Source organism: Phytophthora cinnamomi (assembly GCF_018691715.1).
Source record: "Phytophthora cinnamomi strain GKB4 chromosome Unknown Contig71, whole genome shotgun sequence".
Lineage (NCBI taxonomy): Eukaryota > Oomycota > Peronosporomycetes > Peronosporales > Peronosporaceae > Phytophthora > Phytophthora cinnamomi.
In genome coordinates, this window is record NW_027151004.1 from 183,239 (window position 1) to 195,461 (window position 12,223).

A 12,223-nucleotide genomic window follows, 5' to 3' on the forward strand; every position below is an offset into this window, starting at 1 on the left:
ATGTGGCGATGCGGGCTCCAAAATCAGGGAATAGCCTTGCGGCTAGACCTCGATCTCAGACCACTCAACCCAGAATCTGAGATTAGATCTCAGATCCCAAGCTGGGTGAGGCGTGTGTTCCTCACTCTTGCAATCCCTTGACTTGGTTCTTCCTAAGGCTACGCTGTGGGCCCAGACTTGCGTCGGCCACACCAGCTGCCTCCGAACTCGACAGTTCCCAGATGCCCCCAGACGAAGCTTGCTCCTTGCTTGGAAGGCCCTTGTACGCACGTGCTGAGTCCGCTGTGCCCCGTTTTCTTGAATATAAACACGTTCACTCCACACACACTTAGTCCACTTCTCTTCTCAGGCCCTTGGACTCTGGGCCTTAACAGCCTCCTCCTTGCTCAGCGACTCCGGCTTCGAGTCGCTTCCAGTCACGACACTTCCTCCGGCGGCTCAGACTGAGAGCCGCACAACGGTCTTCACTCGCCCCTCAGACCAGAGTGGCCCCGAGAGTTGGCTCGGTCTGAGCCTGCCTTGATCCAGGGTTCTCGCTCTGCACCCTGGGACTTCCGCGCACCACGCCTTGATGTAGGCGACACAGCGAAGCTGGGAACCACTATCCCAGACTATTCGCGCCACACGGATACCACTAGCAACCCCAGAAACCACTATCCCAGGTGTTGCTCTGCCGAAACCTCAGAGCGGAGCACCTTCCGCCCGAAAATATGAAGCACCGCCAGGAAACCAGCCAACCAGCACGAAAACCAGCAAAACCAATGTCCCGCGTGTGGAAATACAACAACGAAGGCAAACCGGGCCGAAACACGAAAAGGCTTGGTTGTTGAACTTGAATTTATTTGGAGTTAGCTGAGCTTGACCGTAGAACACTCGTAGCGACTCCACTTGACCTTGCGCGCGCCGCCGGGGCCAGGGACTTGGTCCCTGTGTAGCAACACGCCCGTCGGCGCAAGACGAACTCCGCAGCTTGCGATCTTCGGGGCAAAACAAACTCTGATTATTATCATGCACATGCACATACAAAGGGCCTATCAAGTAAGGGTGCAAACATCTCCTGGGTACACCTTGAACAAGGGTGAGACACCCACTAAGCTACTGGCTTGGCGGCGCCCGTGAATGCGTGTCGCTGCCTTGGCGTCCTTCCGCTGGCCTGTTTGGGTCAGTCATCACTTGATTACACTGATTACACCTGGGTGCAAATCAGTGATATCCTGATTACGCCAGGATCTTGTGGCCGGGATTGGGCGGACTTGGTCTGTCATCACCTGATTACACTGATCACTCTGGGTACAAATCAGTGTGTAATCAGGATGACGCCAAGATTCTGCGGCTCCCGTTGGCCCAAATCCATAGGCGACTGGTCAGGCCGAATCTTGTGTGCCCGACACCAGGGGCCGAAAAGCCACAACGGGGCGACCCTTCAGAGCGACCTTCCAAGCGGCAACCGCCAACTCCAAAGAGCAACTACCGCAGCTCCCAGACCGGCAATGTAGCCATCGCTTGTGTACCCACTTCATATGCGAGGCCACGAAATCATACTTCGGGCTCTGCAGGCACGCTGTAGGCTTTTAGTCACGTCTTAGGCTTGGAGCGTCAGCTGTCTTTCACCAGTTGCCACTTATCCTCACGAACATCGTGCATCCAGACACCAACTTGTGCCCACAATCACCGTGTCTCAGTTTTGGCACAAGTTGAGGGACTGCCGGGCTGAAAACCTGAGCTGGGGGCAAAAATACGATGTTGATTCCATACCCCGGCTGTCCAACCGATTTGACATGTCTCAATTCTGGCTCGAATTCTGGGACTCTGAGGCCGGGAATCTGAGCTGGGGCAAAATTACGATGTTGATTCCATATCCCGGCTGTCCAACCAATTTGACGAGTCTCAGTTTTGGTGCAACTTCTGGGACTCTGAGTCTGGGAATCTGAGCTGGGGGCAAAATTACGATGTTGGCTCCATATCTCAGTTGTGGCACCCCAAAGCCGAGATGAAATCAGACGCCGCACGCCACGCCCTCTTCCCAGACCCCAGACTGCACATCTCAGGGTCTGGTCCACAGGCAAACCTCAGACCGAACTCCAAATCACCATGTCTCAGACTTTTGCCACCACTCTCAGGTCTCAGAACTCCGGGCATTCCAAACTGTGAGATCACCAATCTGAGACCTGAGGTCTGAGACTTAAGCAACCATGGGACTTCAAATCACAAATCCAGAAGGCCAGGGCTCAGCTCTTCGCCCAGAGTCCGATTCAAGGCCTGGAACCTCAGATCTGTGGCCTCTAGAGCGATTCTCAGACCTCAGACTCCAGACCGAATTCAAATCTCAGACCTGGGGATCTGGGGTCGCCGCAACTCGACGTTCGCAGAGCTCAGTTTCCAGATGTAGCCAGCACAACTTGAAGTATGTACAAAAACCAGACTTGGGTCAAGAAATATCCACGTTTCAAGTGACATGTGGCCGGTACGTGGTAGGGTTTGGGCTTCTGACTGATGGGTCTTGGCCAAGAATTGGCTCGGACCTCGTCACAACGGTAAGCATGACGTTCATGCACAGCGCACGATAGAGCAGAGCTTCGTGTCCGCGTCGTGCGCACGCCTTCACATCGTGAGACGAGGGACTTATGCTCGATGCATGGCGTCAATGCAAGAAGCAGCCTGCGTATGTCCGGCCGATGAAACGCGTCGAGACCACTCAACCGCGTCCGGTATTCGACCCGGACGGAGTTGTCCGGAACCGATGAGACTTCTCGAACGCAACAACTGCTGGTTACCAGCAGCAGGGAGGTAACGTGCGATGCATTCGGTGCGGAAGGATCGGTCACTTCCAAGCAATACACTCGAAACTTTGCGAGTGCGTATTTCATGGCAAGGAATTCCTTGTCATGCACCGGATAGTTGCGCTCAGTTGGCTTCAGCTGACGCGATTGGTAGTAGACGACACGATCACGGCCCTCGTGATCGTGCTGCATCAACGCGTATCCGATCGCGAAGTCGGATGCGTCACATACGACGGGAAATGGGCGATCTTGGTTAGCCACCGCCAAGATGACGGTCGAACCTCAGTCAGCCCCTGACTTGACTCGAAGCATCGAAGTGCTCTTCGAGCTTTGGCAATCAGGCGTGTCCAATTCCACACAGCTTTTTCTTAGAAGTTGTGATGCGGGCGGATCTTGCCCGAGGAGGTAATACTCCGAAGTACTTCAAGGTACGACTGGCAAGCCAAGGATGCCTCAGTTCCTTGACGACCGAGAAGCGCGTTGGCCATCTCATTGATACAAACCGAGTGACCTTTTCCGGGTACATAAGTTCGACGTAGAGCTTATGGGCATAAGCTCGAGTAGCTTGCACGGCATGCACCCGGTGCATCTCAAGAAGCGACGCGTCTTCGGCCGCACAGAACAGAGAGCGATGGCTGTGGATGAACCACAGCGCACGCACCAGCAGGTGCGTCGCGCACCAGCAGCTTAATAAGCTGCTGTCACGCACCTGTTGAAAGTCGCGAGGGCGCGTTCTTAAGTCCACGTCGGCAATGCTGCCGACGTCAAAAGAGCATGCCGCTGGCGTGAACCTCACTGCCGTGAGGGATACCTCTCGAAGCAGGTTAGGATTTCGATAGAACGATCGTCGGCAAGTCCGAGCCGAGCACTGTAAACGGGCGCCGGTTGTACCGCACTGACGCATCGTTCATGCTTGTGCAGCCGGGCTGACGACGAATGCGCCATGCCGCCCGGGCTTTTGACATCGTGCGCCCGCAGACACTGCGGCGGGACATTACCTTGTCCGGGCTTTGCGACGACTTTCAAAAAGTCGTCGATCGCCCTTGATACCGCGCGCCTCGCGGACAGGGCCACTGCCGCGAACAACTGTCCACGGCCCGGGCCTGGACCAGAAGAATCAACTCGTGCGGAGCCGGGCTCCGCACAACAAGAAGACGGCGCAAGCGGAAAACGCTGCGCAAGTCTCGGTCCGGGACCGAGACGCAACAAGAACAGTCTGCTGGGCGACTCGCTAATCCTCCGACGACGGCGTCGGAGTTGACTTCGCTTCCAGCCATGAGCTGGAAGCGCTTCACGCGCGACTTGCACGATGGACGCATCGAGCAAGTCTGCGTTCTTTCGGACAGCGACAGAACGGCGAGCGAGAACGAAGAGCTGAGGCAGCTCTTCATGGGAAGTACAACTGAGAGTGAAGACAGTCTCAGTGCGAAGACGAAGCGAGAGCGCTTCGAGGAACAAGGTTGGGACTCCCTGACGCTTAGTCGAGTCCGGCTATTAGTCTGCCCAGTACAAAGACGGTTCTTGCGTCTCCCGGACCGAGAGAGCGTTTTCCGCTTGCGCTTCTTGTTGTGCGGATAAGGGCTGAGCACAGTTGATCTTCGTGCCGGGCCGACAGTTGTTACGCCGGCAGTGGCCCTGCCGCGAGATCAAGTGGAGGCGATCGACGATTTTCCTTTGAAAGTCGTCGCAAAGCCAGGACAAGTGTGGGAGTCGAAGTCCCCGCACAGTGCTCCGACGTTCTGTGTCAAAAAGCCACAGGGCGGATGGCGCATCGTTCATGCGTATAACAAGCTGCAACGATGCGACGGTACCGTTTGCAGACGCCGATACCGCGAAAAGATGTTATCATCGATTCGATGGCCGGGAGCACCGTTTACAGTGCTCTCGACTTGCGAGATGGATTCTATCAATCAATGGCGTGAGAGCGATATCCCTCACGGCAGTGAGCACGCCAAGCGGCATGCTCTGGGAATGGCTAGTAATGCCACAGGGACTTAAGAACGCCCCTGCGACTTTCAACAGGTGCGTGACGCACTTATTGCGCTCGGTGCGCGACTTCGCACCGAGCTACTTCGATGATGTGTTCATCCACAGCCAGGCTGTGGACGGAAGACGTCATTGAGATGCACCGGGTGCATCTCCGAAAGCTACTCGAGCTTATGCGAAAGCATAAGCTCTGGTAGCCGCGCGAACCTGAAGAAGTGTATATTCGGGGCGCGAGATACCCGTCCTCGGGTGTCTCGTAGGGAAGAATGGTGTTTGCCCTGACCCGGAAAAGGTCAGGGTGATCAATGAATGGCCAACGCCTTCAAGTGTCAAGGAACTGAGGCAGTTCGACAAACACTCGTTGTTTGCAAGTACGTGGAGGACGGTCGCAAGATGGCATCTGTTGCCCGCTATCACAACTTCTTAAGAAAGAAGCTGTGTGGAATTGGACACCCGATTGCCAAAAGGCATTCGATGCAGTCAAGTGGGGCTTGACGGAGGCGCCGATCTTGGCGGTGGCTAACCAAGATCGCCCATTTCCCGTCGTATGTGACGCATCCGACTTCGCGATCGGATACGCGTTTCTTGCAGCAGCGATCACTGAGGGCCGTGATCGTGTCGTCGTGCTACCGATCGCGTCAGCTGAAGCCAACTGAGCGCAACTATCCGGTGCATGACAAGGAATTCCTTGCCATGAAATACGCACTCGCAAAGTTTCGAGTGTATTGCTTGGAAGTAGACCGTTTGTGGTCTACACCGACCATGCATCACTGCGCACTGCTGTGAAGTCACCACACATTTCACAAAGAATGGCGAGATGGCTCTCATTCTTTGCGGAGTACAACTTCCGGGTCGAATACAAACCCGGAAGATTGAATGTAGTGGCCGACGCGTTATCACGTCGGCCGGACTACGCAGAAGCTGCTGACGTCAATGACATTGACGCCATGCGATCGAGCAAACCCACATCGTCTCTGTTGGACGATGTGAAGGCCGCGTACGCGCACGACGCGGACACGAAGCTCTTGCTGGCCTATGGCACAGCGCCTTCTGACAAGTCCCTTCGGAAGCTGCCCAAGCACCTTCGTGCGCGTGCACACTTGTGACGAGGTCCGAGCCAATTCTTGGCCAAGACCCATCAGTCAGAAGCCCAAACCCTACCACGTACCGGCCACATGTCACTTGAAACGTGGATATTTCTTGACCCAAGTCTGGTTTTTGTACATACTTCAAGTTGTGCTGGCTACATTTGGAAACTGAGCTCTGCGAACGTCGAGTTGCGGCGACCCCAGATCCCCAGGTCTGAGATTTGAATTCGGTCTGGAGTCTGAGGTCTGAGAATCGCTCTAGAGGCCACAGATCTGAGGTTCCAGGCCTTGAATCGGACTCTGGGCGAAGAGCTGAGCCCTGGCCTTCTGGGTTTGTGATTTGAAGTCCCATGGTTGCTTAAGTCTCAGACCTCAGGTCTCAGATTGGTGATCTCACAGTTTGGAATGCCCGGAGTTCTGAGACCTGAGAGTGGTGGCAAAAGTCTGAGACATGGTGATTTGGAGTTCGGTCTGAGGTTTGCCTGTGGACCAGACCCTGAGATGTGCAGTCTGGGGTCTGGGAAGAGGGCGTGGCGTGCGGCGTCTGATTTCATCTCGGCTTTGGGGTGCCACAACTGAGATATGGAGTCAACATCGTAATTTTGCCCCCAGCTCAGATTCCCAGACTCAGAGTCCCAGAAGTTGCACCAAAACTGAGACTCGTCAAATTGGTTGGACAGCCGGGATATGGAATCAACATCGTAATTTTGCCCCCAGCTCAGATTCCCGGCCTCAGAGTCCCAGAATTCGAGCCAGAATTGAGACATGTCAAATCGGTTGGACAGCCGGGGTATGGAATCAACATCGTATTTTTGCCCCCAGCTCAGGTTTTCAGCCCGGCAGTCCCTCAACTTGTGCCAAAACTGAGACACGGTGATTGTGGGCACAAGTTGGTGTCTGGATGCACGATGTTCGTGAGGATAAGTGGCAACTGGTGAAAGACAGCTGACGCTCCAAGCCTAAGACGTGACTAAAAGCCTACAGCGTGCCTGCAGAGCCCGAAGTATGATTTCGTGGCCTCGCATATGAAGTGGGTACACAAGCGATGGCTACATTGCCGGTCTGGGAGCTGCGGTAGTTGCTCTTTGGAGTTGGCGGTTGCCGCTTGGAAGGTCGCTCTGAAGGGTCGCCCCGTTGTGGCTTTTCGGCCCCTGGTGTCGGGCACACAAGATTCGGCCTGACCAGTCGCCTATGGATTTGGGCCAACGGGAGCCGCAGAATCTTGGCGTCATCCTGATTACACACTGATTTGTACCCAGAGTGATCAGTGTAATCAGGTGATGACAGACCAAGTCCGCCCAATCCCGGCCACAAGATCCTGGCGTAATCAAGATATCACTGATTTGCACCCAGGTGTAATCAGTGTAATCAAGTGATGACTGACCCAGACAGGCCAGCGGAAGGACGCCAAGGCAGCGACACGCATTCACGGGCGCCGCCAAGCCAGTAGCTTAGTGGGTGTCTCACCCTTGTTCAAGGTGTACCCAGGAGATGTTTGCACCCTTACTTGATAGGCCCTTTGTATGTGCATGTGCATGATAATAATCAGAGTTTGTTTTGCCCCGAAGATCGCAAGCTGCGGAGTTCGTCTTGCGCCGACGGGCGTGTTGCTACACAGGGACCAAGTCCCTGGCCCCGGCGGCGCGCGCAAGGTCAAGTGGAGTCGCTACGAGTGTTCTACGGTCAAGCTCAGCTAACTCCAAATAAATTCAAGTTCAACAACCAAGCCTTTTCGTGTTTCGGCCCGGTTTGCCTTCGTTGTTGTATTTCCACACGCGGGACATTGGTTTTGCTGGTTTTCGTGCTGGTTGGCTGGTTTCCTGGCGGTGCTTCATATTTTCGGGCGGAAGGTGCTCCGCTCTGAGGTTTCGGCAGAGCAACACCTGGGATAGTGGTTTCTGGGGTTGCTAGTGGTATCCGTGTGGCGCGAATAGTCTGGGATAGTGGTTCCCAGCTTCGCTGTGTCGCCTACATCAAGGCGTGGTGCGCGGAAGTCCCAGGGTGCAGAGCGAGAACCCTGGATCAAGGCAGGCTCAGACCGAGCCAACTCTCGGGGCCACTCTGGTCTGAGGGGCGAGTGAAGACCGTTGTGCGGCTCTCAGTCTGAGCCGCCGGAGGAAGTGTCGTGACTGGAAGCGACTCGAAGCCGGAGTCGCTGAGCAAGGAGGAGGCTGTTAAGGCCCAGAGTCCAAGGGCCTGAGAAGAGAAGTGGACTAAGTGTGTGTGGAGTGAACGTGTTTATATTCAAGAAAACGGGGCACAGCGGACTCAGCACGTGCGTACAAGGGCCTTCCAAGCAAGGAGCAAGCTTCGTCTGGGGGCATCTGGGAACTGTCGAGTTCGGAGGCAGCTGGTGTGGCCGACGCAAGTCTGGGCCCACAGCGTAGCCTTAGGAAGAACCAAGTCAAGGGATTGCAAGAGTGAGGAACACACGCCTCACCCAGCTTGGGATCTGAGATCTAATCTCAGATTCTGGGTTGAGTGGTCTGAGATCGAGGTCTAGCCGCAAGGCTATTCCCTGATTTTGGAGCCCGCATCGCCACACACTGCTTTCGAGTGCACGACGGAATGTTGCTTTACAATGCAGTCGACGACGACGCGGATCGCGTTGTCGTACCGAATGACCATGACCTGCGACTCATGTACGAATATCATGATGTCCCGACTGCGGGACATCTCGGACGTGAGAAGATATACGTCCTTCTCACACGCGATTTCTACTGGCACCACCAGTATAAGTGGGTACGCAAGTACATCCGTGCTTGCGAGGTATGCCAACGCGTGAAGCCTGCGCCATTCGCGCAAGCTCCTTTACAATCACTACCGACTCTGTCGGAGTGTTGGAAGTCCATGTCTTTGGACTTCATCTTTGGTCTTCCCCCGGACAGCGGGGGGAATACCGGTGTTGTGGTCTTCGTCGACCGCGTCAACAAGATGGTACATCTTGCTGCGGTGACGGCAGAGGTGACCGCGAAGCAGACGGCCCGTCTGTTCGTCGACATGGTGTTCAAACACCATGGCATGCCGTGTCGGACAGAGACCCGCGCTTCACAGCGCACCTGTGGCAAGAAGTGTTTACACTTCTTGGGAGCCAGCTTTCCATGTCGACTGCGAATCATCCGCAGACGGACGGTCAAATCGAGCGCGTGAATCGCGTGCTCGTCGACATTTTGAAGAGCTACGCTCACTCGTTCCAATACTGGAGCGAGTGCTTATCGATGGCAGAGTTTGCCATCAACAACTCAGTGCATGCCTCGACCGGGCATACACCGTTCTACGTGAATGCCATGCGGCATCCACGTCTACCGAGTTTACTCGGAGTGATGGCTCCCACTTTAAGTGGGGGAGGATCTACGACTGCAATACAGCAGCCGCAGAAAACCGCTGACACTTGCACAGTGTCAGCTGCAACAACGAACAAACCACATGAGTCTGCGCAGGGCGCAGACTCCTCTAACAACAAGGACAAAGACCACGGGTCTGCGCAGGGCGCAGACACCGCGAAGAACCACACAGAGGCCGGGCCTCTAGCGGAGAGCGAGCTGAATGACTTCAGCTCAGATGCAATCAACTTCCTTACCAAACGACAAGCCGTGATTCGGTTTGTCCAATATGCAATAGCAGCTTCTGTTGACCAACAGAAGCTGAACGCTGACAATGTGGGCAGAGGTAACACAAATGAATTCAAAGTTAGGTCATTGGTTTTGTTAGCTACTCAAAACCTGCCTAAACATGCAGTTTCGGATTTCGGAGCAGACAAGCTTGCTCCGCGCTTCATCGGGCCGTTCAGTGTGTTGGCACGGCACGGCAACGCTTACACTAGACATACGGTCTAGCATGCGCCTCCATCCGACCTTTTACGTCGGACGGCTGAAGCCATACCTGCAGCACGAGCCATTTAGCTCGGCTGACCCGAAGCCTCGGCAGGAGCCGAGGCAGAAGCGCAAGCCTTGGCCTCGGCGACGAGCAGCCTCTCCTCCAGCGCGCGGACGCGCTGGAGCAACCCCTTCATCTGGGTCCCCAGCTCGACCTGGATATTCGAGGCGGTCTGCGAGACCGCCGCGACTTGGGCCTTCTGGTTCGCCAGCTCCTGTTTCAGGGCGGCGAACTCAGCGCCCTGCAGACGCTCCACGGCGGTCACCCGGTCGTGGAGAGACGCGTACTGATCAGCCCGGGGATGATCATACCTGGGGCGTGTTCCCACCCCCGCCACCGCCGATCCGTGACACCCGCGGCTCAACCCGCTGGATTGTTGAGCGGATTGTTGGCCATAGTATCCCGAAAACGAACCCTCAAGGGGCTCGTTTTCGTATTCATTGGAGAGGATTTCCTCCCCATCAAGATACATGGGAGCCGCGGAACGTCTTGCTGGAGGACGTTCCGGAAATGGTGAGGGCGTACGAGGAACAGTACGCGCTGGCGCAGTGGAAGTAGTGCGAGCGCTGCGGTCATCGCTAGCGCCCGAACCCTCACGTGCTAAGAACTTAGCACGGAGCTCTTTGAGACTCTCGGGCACACGGAATGACGTGTACCCGTTCAGGTTGCGGTCGCTCAAGCGGACCGCGCCTGGGAAGCACTTCGCGCACTGAAAGCCCTCGGGCACAGCGCACGGCACATTAGCCTCCTCCACAGCAACGTGGAGTTGCTCCAACTTTCCACGCTTCGAGTACGTCTCGAAGCGATCACGCGCTTGCTTAATCTGATCACGGTAAGCACTCGGCTTCTTGTTGAAGCTCTCAATAAAAGCGTTCCAACTTTGACAAAGTGCCTGCCACTCGGGCACTTTGCTGCAAGAAGATGTCTTCTTGCTTTGAAACCATCCGAGCTCATGAAAGCGTCCGATGTAATAATCGCGCCTTTGATGCGTCTCCGCATCAAAGTGCAGCTCGGCAGCCACAGCGTCATCTTTGATGGCGCTGCATACGTACAGCGGCACCTCATTCGGAGGTACCGAATTACCATACCGGTCCGTGATCTCGGACGCGGACGGCATCCACGGATCGCGCGCTGCGCCTGCAGCGCGCGGAGAACTGAGAGCACCAGCGGAAGCGAGTGGGGTATCACTCTCAATTCGCGAACGCTTCGAACTCGAAGCGTCCGATTCGTCCCCTTCACGCGGGCGAATGATCTTAGCGTGGGGATCGAGCGATTCGCTCGACACTGAGTCTTTGCGCTTTGAGGACGAGTCCTTCTCGTCCTCCATGTCTTCATTGTCGTCGTCAAAGTCAACGACGTCGCCATACTTCGCCTTCTGGCGTTCGAAGTAGTCGTCGCTGGAGAGATGACTCTCCACCGACTTCGAAGTCTTCTTCTCTTGAGGCGCGCTCATCGTTGAATGAGCGCGGGTTTCTTCTCCAAACGCGGAGAATTGACGAATGGTCAATTCAGAAGATTGACGTGCGGAGACCCCGCGCGTCTAACCTTAAGGGGGGGATGGTGTAACGGGGTTACACGCACAAGTGGCTTGTAGCCACTTGTGAATTTAACAGATAAAATGTCGGTTAAAAGTTTAGATACTTCCTCACCTTGGTGTAAGTCACACCAATGGATACATCGAAGTAGGCCACCACAATGAGTGGTCCACACCTACCCAAAGATCCTATTGGTAGAAAGCAGCATCTTTCTACCAATTAGAGACGTGCATATTGGCGGGGCTCTGACAGCCAGCTGCTGTCAACCCCTTTCATAGATGATAAACAGTTTTAGCAGATTTAGGAGGAAGATCAATTTACAAACAATACAGTTCTCATTTTACCTAATCTAAGTCACTTGGAGTCTTATCTGATTTAAATTATATTTGTGTATTCAAATATAATTAACTCGAGTAATTACTAAGTACTTACGCTTCCTCATACACGTAGCGCAACGTGTAAGCAAAAGTAGTGAGTCAAGTTAGACGCACTACAATTAGCATCAACGGTGACTTTCTCCCCCGTGTAGTACTCTCTGTAGATTAGATAATGCAGCTAGTATGTGGGAGTAGCCGATTGGTCGATGGAGATATCCTTCTGGTCGGTGGAAGTTACAGACTGATCGGTATCAATAGCGTGTTGAGAAATCGCAACAGCGTCCTGGACGGTGTTCCTAGCGATATGGTCAATTACAGTCCCTGCACGGTTACAGTTACAGTTTGAGCACTTTGCTACAGCCTCGAGGTTGAAGTGCACACCCGGTCAGTATCATTATCGCCGTCTGTCTGGTCGGTGACAGAGGGAGACTGGTTAGTGTTATGAACAGTCGTGTCGGCGGCAGGATCCGTCTGGTCTTTGGCAGCATCTGGCACACTGACATCAGCAGCGCCACTCGATTTAATGATACCATCCGATGGCTGCAGATGCTGTACGCCTTGCTCCGCCTCCACCGCGATGG